A 21,943-nucleotide genomic window follows, 5' to 3' on the forward strand; every position below is an offset into this window, starting at 1 on the left:
CGAAGATCGCACTTGTTAGATGAAGAATAGTTTTAATAGCTACTCGTTCATAAAAGCATAATACCATAATAATTGTATATCCGATGAGTTTTATAACCATACTAAACATAATATGCCTGTAGCGACGTTCTTCAGGCGTCGTAGCGTTATGACAACTGTCACCCCAAAAGACGGACTGTAGCTAACAGTCAGGGCGCGGGATCATGACTTCCCGTATAGATCTATACACATTTGACACGTTCTCCGAACGGGAGACTCTGGTTATAGACAGGACTTTTAGCGATACCTTTTCTCAAAAAGGCAGTGTTTGAAGATGTACACGTCTCACGGATTCTCAACTAAGTCTGTATTAAAGTAGTAGTTTGTATGCAAAGTTTATCCTTTTTCACAATGTTTGACAAAGCATAAATCATAAGTTCTTTGAATGCATAAAATGATTTAGTAAAGAATGTTACCCTTGATATGATGTATTTGTATGTAAACGTATAAATAAAACATATTTCTATTTATAAACATATTGTATCCCAAGAGGGTAAAGCTGTGTTGTGAGGTGTTTTGCATCATAATAACTTCATAAGATAGTTAAAACAACAGTATGAAAAGTATATCAAAAGATTGATGTTTCACACGATTTTAGTCGTGTGTTTACTTGTATTCCTCCCCTAAAAGAGTATAAAAGCATTAAAATGTATTTAAAGAGTGTTCGAAGGGGACATGAACTCACTTAATAGTTTGAAGATAGCGAGATGGAAAACCAGACAGAGTTTCGTCTCGGGAAACGGATTTTCCTCGGGATTCTCGGGAATCTCGGGAGTAAAATCGACCCTCAGGACTTGAGCAAAAATACTAGAGCTTCGGGTTTGAACGGGCACAGAAAACGAGGCAAGATTGTGAGAGAGAGGAGAGAAATGAGCATTTTTCTCGGAAGCCCTCGCATTCTATTTATAGGAAGGCTGAACCGCCTCGGTACGCGGGGCATACGCTCGTACGCAGCGTGTACGCGTACGTCATGCATGACCGAAGCCTCGACTGCCTCACCTTCGGATGGGACGGGTCGGTGGGGAGGCGGGTCGGATGGGACGGCGGGTCGGATGGGACAGCGGGTCGAATGGGTCAGTCGGACGGGCGGGTCGGACGGGTCGGAAGCCTCGGATAGGGCGACGTGGACGTTCCGAGGCCAAGTCTCACGGGTACGCAGGGCGTACAGGGGTACGTGGCGCGTACCTCGGATGAGGACGTTGACTCCTCTTCGGATAAGGTCCGAATTTTGATTTAAATAAATATATAATTTATTTAATAAACTTCAAAAATTCATATCTTCTTCATACGAAATTTGTTTTCGATGGTCTTTATATCCACGCGTAGGTGAGACTATGCTCTACAACTTTCGTTTAGACTCCGTTGGCAAATTCCGAAATTATTTTTATTATTTATTTTTTTAACTCATCGTGTTTAAGGAATTTCTTTAAAAATTCATAACTTCTTTATCTGACGTCGGTTTTTGCCAGACTTTTTACCGCTGAAATACCATTGTCGAGACCTTCGATTCTCGTTTAGGTCATTCCGGCCAAAAGTCGCTCGATCACCGATTCGAGTTTTTACGTAACTTCGTATTGCCGGTTTTTGTCGGAAAACTTAGAATGGTCATAACTTCTTCATTATAACTCGGATTTTAGTGTTCTTTATATGGTTGGAAACCTTAAGACGATATCTATTACATAGCGTACTCCAAACAGAGCCTTTGAATACTTCATTTTTCGATGATATTCTAATTACTTTTTCAAAGAGGTTACAAGACTCGAATTTCAAGGGCCTGAAATGACGGGTTGTTACATCATCCCCCCGTTAGAGGGAATTTCGTCCCGAAATTAGAGTTGATGCTACGGATAGAAGTTTTATTTGCTCCTCATGTTCTTAATTGAACTCGGTTCCTCGCTTGGCATTCCAGCGAACCTTTCACTATCGGGATACGACCTTGCTTCCTTCGTTTGACTTCAATGGCATGATAACTCTTCTTGGTCGAACGTATGTTGAATGTTTTTATGGATTGTGGGAGTAATACATCTTGTACCAATCGACAGAAAGGGGCATGTGTTGAGCTTCTAAGTTTATTTGTATGGCAGCACGATCACTCGTAGTCTTAGGCAGTCTCCGTCCTGAAGTTCATATTAGAAATTCATACATGGTTCAACGATCAAAATCTCGTGTATACGAGTTGTATATAATTAAGATTGAAAAGGTAGTCGAATAACTGATTCTTCTTTAAGCTCACATCCCATTGAGGAAAAAGAAGTTAAAGTGGAATCGTCAATTCTAAACCTATAGAACCTTGATTATATATCACCCCTACGTATACATTCATCAATGACAGACCAATCGTATGGATCTTTGGATTTGAACTTGACGTACTGTATGAGTGACACTTCGGGGGCTTCTTCGGAAAGGAAAAGAATTATGAGGCACTCCATTCATGAGTAATTGGTGTTCGGATATGACGGTTTCACTGGGAAGGCGATTTCGAAGAAAGAGATGTGCATATGGAACTGTTTTTGTGAGAATCAAGTTGAATCAAGTCGTATGATAATGTCGGAATCATGAGGAAAACTTAAAGACATTAGATTTGAACATAAGACGTTTACCGACAACATACTACCGTGCAACCATGAACAGAGTTACAGTACTCTAGACTATTACAAGACTATTGTTGCGAATAAGGTATACTACAAAGGCAAGTATACGCAGCATGAGTATCCCTATACCGACGGGATCCCGCAAAAGACAAGGCTCTGGTTGTACTAGTTTTTGATGGTTTATAAGTCTGATACAACAAAACGCCTAAATTACATTAATGTGGGTTCGGAGTAGGTTCTCCTACAACTGTGGTCCTGAGAATCCTACCGTCTATGCCAGAATTCTTTGTGATAGGGCAATCCTTCTTGAGGTGCCCTTATCTCCTCGCATTGATGGCATGACTGGCTAACGCTAGCCATAATGGCGGGAGTGAGGTGCTTAGCCAATGTTATGTGGGCACGAGTGCCTTCCTCATTACCCCACCTTGGAAATTGCTTCTTAAAGCGTTCTGCAGGAGTTGCCACTTGTTGGTTTCCCGGCTTGGTACTACCATCGGAACTCTCGACTCCTTTGTCGGTCTTGCTTGTGTTGCCTGAGTTGATGTGTGTAAGGAAGGTTGTCACAGCAGCTGCTACTGCCGCTTGTAATGTAGCAGCATCGATATGGAGGATGGGGGTTTCGTTGCTTGGCTGATTGTTTCCGGAGTGAGTGCTTCTGGTCCATTTGTTCCTCTTGTTCCTTTATGAATCTAGATCCTAATGTGCATACTTCAGCGGACCTTCTTTACTCCGCCTGTCACTTCGACTGATCGGGGTCGTGTGGTTTTGGGTTTAATTACTTATGTTCTTCTAAATGTTAGCATATTCAATCGATGCATTAGGGCAGCTACGTTTTGAAGCTCATGGTTGAATTCACTACTAGTTTCTGGGCCTGGATTTGACTTGTTGCATGCGTGTTATTTCTAAATGATTCGTTGGGGGGTACTACGGGAAGGTTGCAAAGATTCCTCTTATGAGTACCTCGGGGTTTTGAAACTAGAAACCAATTGGGGTTTGTGTGGGGGTTGTCATTATAAATCGATCGAGTTTCGTTAGTGGGATAGGGTATTCTACGTATGTGTTTTCAGTGCTTTTTAGTCTATCTCTATTATTACTACTATGAAAGTTTTGTTTAATGATTAGGGTGTTTGTTCGAGTAGATTTTTAAACTTGCGACACACGGAACTCTTCTGCGTTCCTACTATCAATGGAATGTATGCAAATAAGTTATCAAGGAGAAATGTACCCAGAATAACCGTGGGGTCTGCAATAGCCTCCTCTTGGCCCATTGCGAATACTTGGCCTTCTCCACCAGCATTCATGATGCTTGACTCCAGGCAGTCCCTTCGGAAGTGTCCCGTTATTCCGCACTCATAACAAGCGCGGTCTACTCCTACATTTGTGGCTGGAGTATTTAGTTGGGCTAGGTCTCTGCAGTAGCGGACGGTGTGTCCCTTTCTATTGCACCTAACGCAATACATTTCACGGCAGGATCCGTGATGATGAAAGTTGCATCGGTTGCACTTAGGCTGGTTGCCGTTGTACGACCTTTTGGGTGTAGGGGTATGGTTTGTTGATTGCTTTTTGGCATTTCTTTGCGTTGATTTGCCTCCCCTCTTGCTCCAGGGTTTTCGTTTCATGTTCTTGTGTTCACACCTTGCGGTATTCTTGTAGGTAGCTACTGGTAGGTGGCTTCGATTGTTTCTTTGATTAGGATTTTTGATATCGTTTCCTTCCCTGCTTGAGTTGACAGAGTTATTGTATGCTATAATGGCTGCCACTGTGGCTATAACTGTAGCTTGCAAAGTGGCGGTGTCCAACTGTAGGAATGGGGTTGCATTGGTAAGTTGATTATTTGCAGTCCTTGCTGCGCCACTAAAGTTTGCTTGAGACAGTGCAGCTGTTACTGCCGCAACGATAGCAGATTGCACTATGTTGGGGTCATATTGAGGAGGTGGTGGTGGGGTTGCGTTTCTACGTGCTGATCTACGAGGAGACATTGTTCTGATAAGGAAATAAAATGAAAAACTATAAGTTTTAATGATTCGAAAGTCGCGCATTAGTGATTTTTTATATCAGAAGTTTGGTTTACCCCTGAATAGGGTTTTGAGTTCGACTCATAAGGAGAGTAGATAAACTCATGAATTGGAGGGGTATGCGAAAGGTTTAATAAAGGAAATGCCTCATATATATTATAAAACATGGTGCGTTACATTTTGTAGTTAGGACAATTTTGACCTATCTAAAGGTCTCCGATTACAAGGTTAAGAAAAGTAAGGACTTTATCCGAGGTCTTATGCTATGACAAAATTTTGGAAGTCAGACAGGTTTTATTTGTTACGCGAGCTGGCTACATGGGCCTTAGATTCTACCAACTGACGCTCCATCTCGAGCATACGTAGTTCATGTCTTGCCTGGCGTGCCTGAAGTTCTATCACTTCGGTTTGAGTTGCTGTTAGGTCTCTTTGTAACGCTTCATTTCGATTTACGATTCTCTCGTGAGATAATCCTAACCGTCGGATGCGAACTGTGTTGACTCCAGTGTTCGCATCATTTTCCTCAGTTCGATGGATGGTCGTCCCTCCTTGCTCACCAATGCGAGAAATCCGACGAATTAATATAGGAAGGGCTCTGTCTGCTGAGCCTCCCTCGCTTAGGTTGTAGAAGCTTCGGTCTCCGTTGAATGGAAGGGGTTGATCCTGTTCGCGGCTCCACCTATCCAGGTAAGTTGCCCAAAAGGGGCGTCGAGCCATGAAATTCCGGTCGAGGATTAGAATTTTGAATTGGAGCCGTTAAGGGTAGGTTATTGTTCTCTGGATCTGAGTCTGATTCTTTTTGCATTCCTTCTTCATTACTTTGGTTGGGGTAGTAGGGGTCACCGGGGTGATGGAATCCAGCCATTTGAGTCTATACGAGAATAGGGTTAAGAATTGACTATAAGCTAAAGCACACGGAATTTACTCTTTATGTTTAAGGGTTGAAGGCACTCGAATACTCCCTTAGTATTCTTTAACGATATGCTTTTGGTAAGTTTTAAATTTGTTGTCCATTGCAGACACTCCTTGGCATACGTTAGTCGACTCTTGGACAAATATAGTTGATCAGACTATATTCTTCCCAGTTCCGATTACATGTCCCAAGGCATACCCGCACTGCACAACTTATTTATAATACTTGTATATTGTTTTTAATTGTGATACTGACCATGTTATTACTATGAAATGAATGAATGCCTACTTTACAAAAACTAAATAAATTTAATTTTAAAAGTGTGACTCTTCTCAGAGTGTTTTTGCCCAGTTGTGTTTATAGTTGTATACCAAAAATGGTTTTGATATACTTAATTCACTATAAACGATGCTCTGATACCAATCTGTCACACCCCCAAACCAGAACGGCAGAAACGTTCGGGGGCGGAGGACGTCATATTCAGTATCATAACAGTTCATAGAAAGGAAAGTACACACCACCATATATATTAAAGTTTCCAAAATGTTTACATAATTGTATCCGTTACATGTTCAAAAGTTAAATACATAAACATCTTTCAAAAGAAGTAATTAACGTCAACACGTTAATCTCCAAAAGTTGATTTCCAAATCTGCTTAGCGGTTCCCTGAGAATACAAGTTATTTCAAAGAAAAAGTGTCAACATTTAAGTTGGTGAGTTCATGAGTAGTGTTTCGAGAAAATGTACGCCATTCGAAAGTTCGTGTATGTTTTCCAAAAAAACGCAGTGTTTCAAATGTAAAGAGTTATGATTTGTTGTGTTTGAAAATGAATGTATTAGATCCAAAAAAATCCCATATTTTCCCTAATGGTTGAGATATGAGTTGTTGTATTTTCCAAGAAAAACCCTTATTTTCTTATAAAAGTATGAAATGCATATGAATGTTCGTGTTATAAGTTGTAAATGGTTGCACCAAGATAATCCCTTATTTTCCTATTAGTTGTTTGGTTTGTATATAGGAAAACCCCTTATTTTCCTGACATAACTGGCAGTCTCCAAGACCGAAAATCGCAAGCAACCGACGTGCTTGTAAGTTGTGTCATAGTTTTACATAGTTAAGCTATACGAAGATCGCACTTGTTAGATGAAGAATAGTTTTAATAGCTACTCGTTCATAAAAGCATAATACCATAATAATTGTATATCCGATGAGTTTTATAACCATACTAAACATAATATGCCTGTAGCGATGTTCTTCAGGCGTCGTAGCGTTATGACAACTGTCACCCCAAAAGACGGACTGTAGCTAACAGTCAGGGCGCGAGATCATGACTTCCGTATAGATCTATACACATTTGACACGTTCTCCGAACGGGAGACTCTGGTTATAGACAGGACTTTTAGCGATACCTTTTCTCAAAAAGGCAGTGTTTGAAGATGTACACGTCTCACGGATTCTCAACTAAGTCTGTATTAAAGTAGTAGTTTGTATGCAAAGTTTATCCTTTTTCACAATGTTTGACAAAGCATAAATCATAAGTTCTTTGAATGCATAAAATGATTTAGTAAAGAATGTTACCCTTGATATGATGTATTTGTATGTAAACGTATAAATAAAACATATTTCTATTTATAAACATATTGTATCCCAAGAGGGTAAAGCTGTGTTGTGAGGTGTTTTGCATCATAATAACTTCATAAGATAGTTAAAACAACAGTATGAAAAGTATATCAAAAGATTGATGTTTCACACGATTTTAGTCGTGTGTTTACTTGTATTCCTCCCCTAAAAGAGTATAAAAGCATTTAAAATGTATTTAAAGAGTGTTCGAAGGGGATATGAACTCACTTGATAGTTTGAAGATAGCGAGATGGAAAACCGGACAGCGTTTCGTCTCGGGAAACGGATTTTCCTCGGGATTCTCGGGAATCTCGGGAGTAAAATCGACCCTCGGGACTTGAGCAAAAAGACCAGAGCTTCGGGTTTGAACGGGCACGGAAAACGAGGCAAGATTGTGAGAGAGAGGAGAGAAATGAGCATTTTTCTCGGAAGCCCTCGCATTCTATTTATAGGAAGGCTGAACCGCCTCGGTACGCGGGGCGTACGCTCGTACGCAGCGCGTACGCGTACGTCATGCATGACCGAAGCCTCGACTGCCTCGGCTTCGGATGGGACAGGTCGGTGGGGAGGCGGGTCGGATGGGACGGCGGGTCGGATGGGACAGCGGGTCGGACGGGTCGGTCGGACGGGCGGGTCGGACGGGTCGGAAGCCTCGGATAGGGCGACGTGGACGTTCCGAGGCCAAGTCTCTCGGGTACGCAGGGCGTATAGGGGTACGCAGCGCGTACCTCGGATGAAGACGCTGACTCCTCTTCGGATAAGGTCCGAATTTTGATTTAAATAAATATATAATTTATTTAATAAACTTCAAAAATTCATATCTTCTTCATACGAACTCCGTTTTCGATGGTCTTTATATCCACGCGTAGGTGAGACTACGCTCTACAACTTTTGTTTAGACTCCGTTGGCAAATTCCGAAATTATTTTTATTATTTATTTTTTTAACTCATCGTGTTTAAGGAATTTCTTTAAAAATTCATAACTTCTTTATCTGACGTCGGTTTTTGCCAGACTTTTTACCGCTGAAATACCATTGTCGAGACCTTCGATTCTCGTTTAGGTCATTCTAGCCAAAAGTCGCTCGATCTCCGATTCGAGTTTTTACGTAACTTCGTATTGCCGGTTTTTGTCGGAAAACTTAGAATGGTCATAACTTCTTCGTTATAACTCGGATTTTAGTGTTCTTTATATACTTGGAAACCTTAAGACGATATCTATTACATAGCGTACTCCAAACAGAGCCTTTGAATACTTCATTTTTCGATGATATTCTTATTACTTTTTCAAAGAGGTTACAAGACTCGAATTTTAAGGGCCTGAAATGACGGGTTGTTACAGGTGAGGGGATAGGACTTAAGGTTGAATATATAGGGTCCAAAACCTTTGGATTAGGATTTCTGTCCAAATGAGTTACACTTGGCATACACATGGTACGTCCAACGTACACCAAAAGTCGTTGTTTCCCATTAGAGAGACTTACGACCAACGTGCCAGGCTTGTACGCCCAACATAAGTGCCTTTTGCTCAATTTTACAAAAATGCCACTATGGTCCATTTTGCAACCTTTCTCATGCATAAGGGCTAAAAGAAAAATAATCTTCATACTTAATGTCAAAGTTAGAATTAACTCATCAATGAGATGTTACATGGTTCCTTAAATGGACATAGACCCGCATTATAAAAATGGTGACAAATTAAGTCCATAATTAGCCCTTAATGTTTGAAGTAAATGGAATAGAATGTGGTATTAAATTTAGCTTGGAATATGTTTTATACTTTGAGATATTTTGATAAACTATGATAACATGTTTTTAGGTCATAAATTTGCGTATGTCACAAGACATCTTTATCTTATGTATCTCTTTTAATGCCATGTATATCAAGTATTAGTTCCAAGAGGCAGATTGAATTGATGATGTTGAAGTCCATGGGATACCTAAATGGATTGATAAGTTACATCTAAATCGATCTTGTAATCGTAATTGGTTAAGCTATGACCGTTTGATACAATTTCGGTAACACCCAACAATTTTGTTTTGAAAAACCATGTTTTATTTTAATTTTGATGCTTGTTGAATGATTTGAAAACTTGTTTGGACTAACCATAGCTTTGGAAAAGATTGAAAATTTGGGGTGTTACAGAAAACATGTCACTTTAACTATGCATTTAAAAATGCATTTTTTTCGAACAACTTAATTTATTAAAAGGTTAGCAAAAACTAAAAAAGAATTACATATGAATAGACCAAAAATGGGTTTAAAGGTCACACTATAACGCTAACTTGCCTATCCCCAAAATCAGAATCCAATTATAGGAATGATCAAATTAACTATCAATCAACATATTTCTTTTCATGTTTGACCACTAAGATAATTATGGTTCTAAAATTCCGTGTAAGGCACCACATAATTGATATTATAACTGATCAATCAAAATGCATTTTGCTACACTTGCATCAATCAAGACTTCATTGAATGGGTGGATCACAAGTCTTGTTAATGGATATTATAATTTACCATTGATCTCGAAGTGGATAAGGCTTTTGATTTTTTACCCAACCAATAGGTGGTGGGGCTGGCGATAATAGGCCTTTTGGAAATGGCCACATGTATCCTGGTATTTTCCCATAATTCTATAGTTTCTCATACCCTCAATATAATGCCATTCACATGTTTGTCCTTCAGAGGGTCATTGCAAAAGAACCAAGAATGGTTGCTTCTTTACTAAGAATTTACTTCCATGACTGCTTTGTTCAGGTAAAAATGTAACATTTTTACCAGGTGCTTGATATTACAATATCGTGCTAATCCCCCACTCTAATATACATATGCGAGAAGAAATAGGGAGACAAAGAAAATACGACAAATTAGCTAACTGATTGTTCTGGGGCATTTTGGATATATTTTTCAAAGTATAGTTCCTTGTGATGGAATGAAATGAAAGTAGGATGCTATACTATGCAAATCAATGAGTTTCAATCTCTACTTGGTTGATAATATTAACTTGAACTGTTACTAATATGTATATTTATAACATTATGTGCACATATTAGTTATGAAGTTTGTGTGAAGGGAGACTTGAGAAAACCTGAAACAATAACAACTACATGATGTTTATGTACGGGTAAAATTTAGAGTACATTTCTATAAAAACAACTAGTCAGTTATAGAATTGTACTTCTAGAGTACAATGTTTTTATAATAAATAAATTACAAAAAGTAGAAGATGAATTTGTTGATAGTGAAAATGATAAGTGGAAATGAATTGTTTTATTAAACTTATGATATTTTTCAAAACATTCAAACATGAAATATTTTCAATCAATATTTCCACCATACCCTTTTAGAATAACTGCTTTGTAAAGTGTCAACGACATGTAGATTTCCAGGTTAGTTTAGTAAATTACATTCCCACGTATTGATAGTTTTGTTAAAAATGTTGTTGAATTTTGTTTGCTGTTTATATGGACAAGGTGATTTTGGATGGAAAGTATGATGATCAACGTTTTATATAGTTGGAGGAATTGATGAAGTTATTGCTGAGGCTAAGAAGATTGTTAAGGGATCAGTTGAAGATTTGTTTTACACTTCTTTTATATGACACAATACTTTTTGTGTAATTAGTTGTCTTTTTGTGTATACATGGTATAATATTTGTATAATGAAACTATTGAGCGCTAGTAAATTTTTAAATATATATACATATATATATATATATATATATATATATATATATATATATATATATATATATATATATATATATATATTAAAAATTGTAATGTCTTTCATAATTGTATTGTAAAGTTTGCAAGTTCGGGCTAGACATTAAAATATAAAATATTATAATAGGATAATTGTAAATAATTAATAATAATCCATACGCGATGCGAGTTATATAAATAATATTTATATATTGCATACATGTTTTATGGACAAGTATTATGGGCTTATAATATTTGAATAAAATATTATTATCATAAAATTAACAAATTATGTCAAATAAACATCTAAAAATAAGACTATTTAGAATAAATATTCTTCATGAAAGTTGTAGTGGTCGTGACGACAATTCTATGGATATACGGAACGCTTAAATATGACTTGATATGAAGAAGTTATGATCCTTTGAAGTTTCGCGTTCAACCCTATACGACAAAGTGTGGCATAGACAGTGAATTAGAGATAGGTTGCGTATTAGCCTAAGTAATCTAAACGAAAATTTTAGTAATCGTAAAATTGAGAGTGTGCATATAAACAACGTCAAAATATTACTTCATATGAGGAAGTTATGATTTTTTGAAGTTTTAATATAGTAACATGGAAACAAAAACCGGAATTAAAACTTGTTAATTATTAGCCAAAACAATGTAAATGTGAGTAGAAGATCACGTGAAGAGGAATCCATCGATACAAGGACAGTCGAGAATGGAGTCCTTATGAAGAAGTTATTAATTTTACATGGTATTTTGTAGTGTAATCTTTATAGTCTATTAAATTTGAAATGGAGGGAGAACTAACCAATGGATTCTAAACAAAAGTTGTAGTATTAGGAAATACCTACGCGTTTACATAAAGAACATCAAAAATGGATCTGTTATAACAGAGATACGATTTTTTGAAATTTGAGATATTTTTTCGACATAGCGACATTTCACCACTAACCTCGTGCCACGTGTCACATTTCTGGAGGAGGCTTTGCTGACCAAGCTAGGGCGCGGCACACTATTTGTCTAGGAGCAGTGCGCATTTCCCAAAAACAACCTATAAATAGATGCAATGCACCTCATTCTTTCTCAAAGCAGTACTCTTTTTTCACCTACACAACAAAATCCTACCAAGATATCTTCCTTGCTTCTCCCTTTGGCATGGAGTTAGCTAATAGTTTCCACCAACTCAATACATCATGCTTAAGTTGCCTAGCAGCGATGCTTGTCTTCTGCCCATCACTACGGTCACAACTTTTGAACACCATTTCCATCTTGGAGTCCCAATCCATAATTTCCATTGGTGTTGGGCTTCCATAAAGACTTGGTGGATTGGATGCCATGAATTCCTTGTACTTGCATCAATATTTTTCAATCCCTCCACATGAATTGTTTCTTCTAACCAATCAGGGTTCAACTTGACTAATAGTTAGGCTGTAATTTCCTTCCTCTGACTATTCCTCTTCTAGCTCATGTTGCATGATGGGTGTAGTAGGTTCATACCTATTCCCTTTAAGTAAACGCCTTCTTTCTTCCATATGACAATCTAACATTACCTATATCATCGTGATTGTGATTGGCTCGGGCTTGGGTACTGGCTTTGGTGCACCCTCAATTATACAAACCTCAGGCAGTCGGTTTTCATTACAATTTCACAATCCACCTTTTGTCCTCATCAAGATGTTCTATACACCAAACCAGACGTTCAATATACTATATGTCCTCATCATGATGTTCTATGCCAGTTCTAATTCCGTAATTAAATGTTTAAAAACCTGATGTGACATCCTCATTTTCACGGCTAGAAAGGACCAATTTTGTTTATGCTTTATAAAAATCAGAGTACCTCTTTTAATAAAAATGTTGCGGAATTTGTTCCCATAAAAACACGATAATTGCGTTATCAAAGCATTTCTAAAGAAATGTATTTTTAATCACTTTTAATACATTTGGGATATCATCGTCAATACAGAAACATAAGCATAAACATAACTTACATCCAATTACACTAGTGATTTACATCTCTTTTAAATCTCTCAATGTAATGTAACTTCATATTGACACCTGTAATACAAATAAACTGAGTGGGTCAGGTTGGGAAACCTAGTGAATACATAGGGTTTGCAACCCACAATAATATAATTATTATATTTAAACATCAAACAATCAACCCAATTACCCATTCCCATTATCTTCTTAAGGATTTACCCTATGGACAAGCTAAACCTTGTTCATTCATTCCTAACGATCATCCTAAGGAAACCACATGAAGTACATTGTTGCCAATGACACAGTGGTCAAGCACAGCTGCTAATATTATCACTTGGGCGCACCTGCCAGAATTGGGGCTTTTTCTATGAGGCGCTTCTGCCGGTATTGACCTTTAAACGCTACTGTCATGGTCATAAGGCTCCCTATTAGGCGCAACTGCCGATACTGTCCTTAGAGCGCAGCTGCTAGGACATTTACCGTAGATCTAAAACATCTACGGGTTGTGGCACAACTGTCAGTGCTAATCTATAGGGTACTAGGTCCATTGCTGCCATTGTTTACCTATAGGGCACTAGGGCGATACTACTAATGTTCCTTTATTTCAGCTTTTACCCCTAATCATTCATTTACCCATGTTTTACCCAACATATTTTGTAGATATAAAATACTTTATACAATTTACATCATTTAAAACATGTATAAAAATCTTTCACCAGCATAGACAACAAGTATTCAGACAATATGCACACATAACACGTAATTTATATTAAAATACTTCATATCTATGTGTAAGATGAAAGGGACCATGCACTCACCTGATACAGTGGTGACTCAGCACTAGGACAACGCTTCGATACCCTCAAAACAATTTTTCTTCGATAAAACCTAGTATTAATACCACTAGGGTTTAGTCTAACGATAACCGCGAGTAATTAATAGTCTGACTATTATTACTATTATATAAGCATTAAATGATACTTATATAACTCATAATAATAGCCCAAATAATTATTTTAAGGACCTAATAACATTACTATAATTATTTGAAAGCTATACTAAAAATTGCATAAGTGTAGCTCACTTACAATGAATTTTAAAGAAAACCAGGCTTTGCTTAGAGCTGCGTTTCCGAAACCGAAAGACCCTTTTTCTCGGGACTCTGGGAGCCTCGGGGCTCCCTTCAGGTGCTAGGGGGTTTACCTAGGCTTAGGAAGGGGTTAGGGGGTAGTGAGAGAAAGTTGGGGTGAACTTGTGAGAAAATATGGCAGCCCTCGTCGCCCTTTTATAGGCTGGTCCTCGAACGTACGCTGGGCGTACAGGTCCTCGGCGTAACCTCGGTCGTACAACACATGTAGCAAAGGGGGTGGGTCATCGTGGATGTCCCGGAACCGCAGAGGGCAGCTATACGCGGCGCGTACCCGAGCTCGGACGCTGGGCGTAATGCGAGGGTGGCGTGTCACTCATCCGAAGCGGGTTCATCGGACGGCTGGGAGCTAGGCCACGTTATCAATACATGAATCAACTTCGCAAATTGCACCCTTAACTTCTAAAAATCGTAACTTTCGCATACGAGCTCCGTTTTCGACGTTCTTTATATCCACGCATAGGCGCGACGTACTCTACAATTTTCATTTTGACTTTGTCGGCTAATTTTGACTTTATTTTAAATTTTATATTTTTAACAGACCGGGACAGGATAGGTCTGTTAAAAATCCATAACTTCTTCATCCGACGTCTGTTTTTGTGTATCTTTTTATCGTTACGCTACTATTAATGAGATCTTCGATTCTTGCTTAGGTTGTGTCGGTTAAAGCTGCTTGATCAAATATTCGAACTTCGGGCTGTACACTACTAAGCCGACACTTTGAAAAATCATAACTTCCTCATACGAAGTTAGATTTGGGCGTTCTTTTTATGGATGCTCTCGGTTTAACGTATTCTACGACTTTCGTTTAGATCGTTAAGGCTGAATATTGCTCTATTGTAAATTCACTATTTACGTTTCCCGGTGTCTTGTTGGTTCTGTCGAGAAACTTCGACGGGCCATAACTTCTTCGTTATAAGTCGGATTTTGGCGTTCTTTATATGGACGGAAACATTCTAAAATATTTTTTCCGAAAAGTCATTTTCAACATTATAACTCGGATTTTGGCGTTCTTTATACTACAACTTGGTTAAGATTATTTATTCTAGATAATCTTTTTTCTTATAAGTCATTTTTGACACTTATTACCTCTAAATTGACTAGCCCGAATCTGCGGGCGTTACAATTATCTCCCCCTTAGGATGATTACGTCCCAGAATCATCAACACAACAGGACTCGTATAATGACTCCATATGTCATCTCTTCATCATAGGTAATAATTATAACTTCTATATTCCTTCATGTCCATCTCTTAGACTTATTGACTGCAAGCAATACTCGATCGTGCACCTGCTCTCTATCTTAGGTTAGACTCCAAATTATAACCTACCTTCATGTGATGCACGTTTAGACTTAGGTCTCTTAGAGCTAAATTCCAGAACGGACTATACCTTCCTTCATGTTCTAATGTGATATAATCACATTTTAAAAGGTAGCATTCCTAGCTATAAGCAACTATTGCGATACCTCTACTGATCGCTTTGATTATTTCTTCCGGCTTGAGTCAGGTGCTACATCAGATTTTGTTCTTTGAACCATGTAACATACTCGTCTTAGTCGGACTCAATTCGATTTGACCACTAGGGTTGGAATAACAATAATCTACCTAATCATTACCGAAACGACGGTGACAACCTACTTGAATGAAACGAAATCGATTACTAGTTTCTTGGTAACCTTGTGACTTTTCGTGATCCAAGCGTGAGTCCTGTGCTTCCGGTAGTATAGGCCTCTACTACCATTCACACCTACTCATACTCGTCCCAAGTATTGTCCCGCAGTTTTCCAAGTCACCATACAAGAAAATCATATAAAAACTTAACACATCAAATATCAAAACGAAGTTTTAAATTATTCCTCCTTGAAATGATTACATAGGTGTTCAAGTTCACCCCAGACTATGACTCTAACAGGCTACATCACGTGGTACTATCTACACGACTACTTCATAACTCGGTCTTTGGATGTCAAGCCTTTACTCTTGAATCCTCGCATTGTCACCAGCTTCGTCAAGGATCATTTGAAATGCTCTCGCCTTTGGCTTTGGTGGCACATTTGGCTTTGTAGCCCCCTCTCTCTTTGGGCAGCCTTGCTTGAAGTGACCTTCCTTGTTACATCCGTAACACACCCTTTTGTTGAATGTACACTCGTTGGCATAGTGCCCATGCTTCCCACACTTCAAACAAGTCACCTCCTCACCGCATTTCCAGTGTGTTTCCTTTTTCACTTTTTGCACCATCTTTCTTCACTTCCTCCTGTTGCATTAATGTCTAAGTCTATAACTATAATTGGTAAGACTTGACCCGACCCGACATGGTCCATTTGGGTTGCATGGCATCATGCATTTGGATAGACTATAATGAGAGAAATAACACTTAAGGTTTGTTAATATATTATAAGTTATAATATATTAATAAGATTATTTAATTAGTATTGATCAAGAATTAATCTAGAATTAATTAAGTGATCAAAAGAAGACTAATTAAATATATGGGTTGATTGTGTAAATCATCCATACTTGTATAGTGGGCTAATGCTCCATGGATTATCAAGTTTGGCTAAAACCCATATGATGCTCCATGGATGCTCCATGGTGTATTTGAACCCATGGATCCAAGGAAACGGAAAGCCATGACAATTAGGGTTTACCCTAACTGTAACACCTATATAAAGATCATACTCTTGGAAAAATCGGCCACTATGTGTGAATAAGAGAAGGGCTAGCCGATTTTCAAGTGTTCTACATTTCGCTCAAGATTATTCCAAAAGCAATTGATGTTGTGTGAACCATTTGAGGTGTCACACTTGGGGCACTAGGCATTCAAGCTTCTTGATAACATTCTACATCAAAGAGGTATGTATTCTATCTTGTTATATTCATTGTTTTGTATGCTAGATTAGGATAATACCTTGGATTTCATATTTGCATGTATAATAGAGAAAACATAGATCCAAGGTATTTAGGGTTGCATGTACACTTAGGAGTGTTATAATGCTCAAAACCCAATAGTGGTATCAGAGCCTAGGCTTGTTTTCTTGTTATACTTGCAAAAGGAGCTGAAAAATCGAGTTTTGATGTTGTCTGCCCAGCAGACTCGCCGAGTCCATGTATGGACTCGCCGAGTCCAAGGCAAAATGCATCCAACTCGCCGAGTTAGTTCGTGCACTTGACGAGTTGGACCCCCAGACAACATATATTCGACTTTTTTGGCTGGAATTGGACTAGGAACATTACCCTAAGATGTTTTTGAACTTATAAACTTGTTTTTGATGTGGTAATGTTCATACTAATCCAATTTCTAAGATAATTGTCATAATTTGAAGATTTGTATTAGTTTTTATGTTCATGCTAATTTCTTGAAGATTGATGATTTGAATTATCTTGTTCTAAGATTAATAGAAAAGTTGTGTGAAATAGTTGATTTCAATTCATTTTAATCTAAGAGTTGATTCCAAAGTGTGTTTTTGTAACTTGTCCTCAAGTTATATGAAAAGTCACATTTAAGAATCATAAAACTCATAAAAGTTGGCAAAGGTTACAAAATGAAGAGTCTAGTTCTAATTAAATGGTTTTATGACTCCATAACTTGTCCTAAAGTTATGGAGGTTCAAGAGTCTCTTCATTAAATAATAATAATAAAAAAAATGTAACCTTAATTAGTTCCATAAGTTACAAAAATAAAGAAAAGTTAATTCATTTATTAGTTTAAAGTCTTCCATAACTTGTCCTCAAGTTATGGAACTTGAAGAGTTTTTAATTAAAACTACTTTAAACTCATAAGTTATGGAATTAATTAGTTTTGAATAGTTTCAAAACTTGCCCTCAAGTTTTGGAATTTTAAAACTACTTTCAACCCTTATACTTTATAATATTATAAGTTAATAATATTTATATATATATATATATGTATAAGAGTAAAAGTCAATCTTACCGTTAGTAGGCCTCATTCACGAAGCCGGTCTATAAGGGGGGGTATAAGGTTACTGCCTATAAAATGGCAGTTTAATGGGTGTCCACTCTCACCCACCGCTTCCTTGACTGGTGGAGGGTCGTTAGCCGAACGGGTAGGACAAAGACTATAATTTCTTCCTTCATTTAAAGTATTAATGATAAATACTAAGTAACTAAACACTTATAATTCCTAATATTAGTTACTTAGGAAAATGTGAATAAGGTGCTAACCCATAAAATTACACTTTGCACTTTGCTTAAGTCGGTTGGTGGAGCGTGTGTGGTTTACCGGCACACTAGCTTGATTTAACAAGGTAGGCAAAGGGTTTCTTAAAGTTTAATCATAGGCCGGTGGAGCGTGTGTGGTTTACCGGCACATCGGTTGGGTGATAAACATTTAAGAGTACCAAGTAATTTGCATGGTTACTTCACACCTTGTTTTGTGATCCTCGGCATCCCATTCACAAAACCTGAAGGGCACACTCGAGATTGAAACATGCCATTAAAAAGTTCAATGAATCTCAAAAGATCTAGGAGTTTCAAATCCAATTAAAACTTAATAAATTATTTCGTTTTTCCATGTTGGAAATTGGTGAATCGTCATTCACCTACCTTCAAGTATTTTGTAGCTTGGATTACGGCATCCCTCTTCCGAGTTATAAAATACTTTGTAGGGTCCTAGCCTTAATATTTCATATTGGGTGTTATATTAAGGACTTAAATCAACTAGACTTGAATATCTCCCAAAAGATGTCTAAGTTTAGACATCTATGATCTTCCCAAATCTCTTGGAACTTCACTTCCTCCACCTCCTCAAATTATTCTCCCTAATCCACAAGATCAAGGTCACTCAAGCCCTATTGGCAAGGCAAGGTCTAGGTGTGATCACATCTTGGAGATGAAGTCACATATTGACAAGCCGGGAGAGTTGGGTGTCAAAGTCTTGAGAAAGTTGGTGGCTCAACTACTTTCTAAGTCACATAGTGAGTTCTTTTGGGACTCCTATGAAACAGACTATGACACGACCCTTAATAATCTTATCTATTTGCTTGGTACTGCTGAATCAACAATGATTTGGAAGGCTAGTAAAGCAAATTTGATTAGAAGATCGACTTCCCAAAACTTTATGGACATTGACAATGGTGACACTGGAAATCTAGAAAAAAGCATTCTCTTCCCAATGGAAAGGGATTGGCCATAGTCAACTTGGTTGACCAAATGGTAAAGAGAAATGCTAAGTCTGTGATAGTCCCATGTACCATTATCAAAGATCCCATATGTTAAATTTCCAAAGGAAGGGGCATTGGTTACGAACCTGCCAAACATACCTAAGAATGGTAAAGTCAATGAGTTTGACTTTATTTCAGGTAAAGTCCATTGTCTGACTCTGTTAAGTTTCTACACTGAGATTCTTGTTACATGATGTGACTGGGTCACATGTTGATGTTTTAAGAATCAAAGAGAACTGAAAAAACTTAAAGAAAGAATATGCTGAATCTGATCGCGTAGATGGATTTCTATCGCATAGTTTGAATATCGGATTCTTGAGCTACTTCATAGGAGTTATGAGATATTGCTTAGGAATTGATAACAACAAGTTTTCATATGGATTGTAAGGATTAGTTTTTCCGCAAAGTTTTTAAAATTAAAGGAAAATTTCTGATTTTATTCATTTCAAAATATCCTTACAATGGCATTTGTGCAAGTTTTTTTGTTGCTTATATGATTCCATTAATAGCAAGACTGGAAATATGAAATTGATTCTTTCATTTGTGGTAATGTCTAAATTTACCAAATAAGGAATGATTCTCATCACCCAAGTTTCATTTGGACCGGAAGTTGGAATCATGCAAGTTGTATACTATGATGAATGAGAACTTTCAAGCATTGGAAAATTAAGACTAATTACTTGTTCACATGGATGTGTGAGTCAAGTAAAGGACTAAGGGATCGAGTACACATTCTTGTGCACTGATCAAGCGCACCACAAATAGTCGATAAGACTATCCGTCATGATTTACTAAAGTTTAGTAAATATGGTTATACTTATAAGTCTAAGTATAATTCTGAAGCATTGGAAAAATTTTGATGTATGGCAGAACGAATAAGAAGAATCAAATTAGGCAGAAGGATAAAAGTTTCTCAAATCTGAAAAAGATGGGAGAGTACTTTAGTATCATGTTATATGATCATCTTAATGATTAAGATACCTTCTCACAATTCATCCTCTAAGTGCATTCTGATAGCTAAGAAGAGGAGTTATGAATTGTTGAAGTGGTTAAATCAAGAAGATGAGTCATACTTCGTTCCAAAACAATCCTTAGAGTTATACTCTAAGATTGTAACTTGAGTGACATATCTTAAAGAAAGGTTTAAAAACACTAGTCAAATGTAAGAATAAAAGGTTATCTACTCTTGTACATTTGAAATTGGTAAGTTGTGATGTTTTGGATAAAACAGAGACCAACTTAGACCAATTGTGTGAAGTGTTTGTCTTGATAAAGAATCCGCACTATCCCTTGAATATTTGACAAGAGAGTCTTATATGTCAAGAGGATAGTGGGAGTCTTAGATTGAGTCTATATTCATTCTAAAGAGCTTATATTGAGATTTTAATCACCTTTAGTCAAGAATATATATATATATATATATATATATATATATATATATATATATATATATATATATATATATATATATATGAATTTCATGTTGGATTGGTTCAACTTAAGAAAATTCTATATATTGCGTTCTCAAAATTCGATTATGATTACTGCATCCCTTTTCATAGTAAAATTTTGAGAATATGGCAACCAAAAACTATTATGGCAAAAGAATGGTCTATAACCATGTATTTATGTGAAACATCATGAATCGTGTCCCATTTACTTTGGGTACAAGATCGATTACATGTGCTATAATATTTATTCTTTCTAAATTTTCCAAAGGACTTGGGGCATTAAGGAGGAAAATGTCTAGAATTGGATATGACTGAAGTGATTAAGCAATTGTCGAGGACAATCTAAGGTTTACCAAAGATTGGTTGCTCAAGGACAGTTGGAAGTATAGTGTGAATTTTGGAAGGGCCATATTGACATAGTTTGAAAAGAGGCAACTCTTGTTCAGAAGTAGTAGTCAAAATGGGAATATAGAGTTGTCTCTATAGATAGAAGCAATCTGTGTAAGATTAGAAAGAACTTAGTGCAAGAAGCATGTTCAAAGCAATGCATACTTTGAACATAAGGCTTTGTGTCCATGGAGTAGGTCTTCATTGGAATACCCTGTAATGGTTGTTGACAAGTCTTTGTGACTTTGTACACACTCATTGCAAGAGGGTGGTGCATTTAAGTTTAAAATCTAACAGATTTCGATTTGGGAGTGTGAAATTAGAATCATTGAAAGTTTGGTCAATTGGTTTATTTCACAAAGTAATGATCATAGATAAACATAGAGTGCATACTTGGTGTATGGCAAAGCTATTGTTTAGAAAAACATAGTGTACATGCTTGGAGCATGGGACAAGTACTGTATTTAATTCAAGTATAACGTTGATAAAACCGAAACAATGAATAATGAGGTTATTCTTCCAGAATGACAAAGTTATTTAAACCATCCACAGTCGGTCATATGTTGGAAGTAGATATGAATCAAGACTGTCATGGGTTGGCTTGTAGAGGTCCAAGTTGGTGGACAAAGTTGTGCTACAACGCTCGTGAGTGCTCATAAGTTCTAAGTATTGGATTCAACCCGCGCTCATTTGAATCACTTCATGGATTTTATCACGAGTGATCATGAGACGATAATATCTTATATTCTTCAAACCTAGAGATATGAGTTGTTACTATGAGTTGGTTATACATTGATTGCACGAAACCACATTGGTAACTCGATGTTATAAAACGTGTCTTTGTGTATGGTTCAACAAGTAGCAGAACAGGCTATATGAGTCGAAGTTTATCCATTCCT

This window comes from Lactuca sativa, chromosome 5 (genome assembly GCF_002870075.4).
Source record: "Lactuca sativa cultivar Salinas chromosome 5, Lsat_Salinas_v11, whole genome shotgun sequence".
Taxonomy (NCBI): domain Eukaryota; kingdom Viridiplantae; phylum Streptophyta; class Magnoliopsida; order Asterales; family Asteraceae; genus Lactuca; species Lactuca sativa.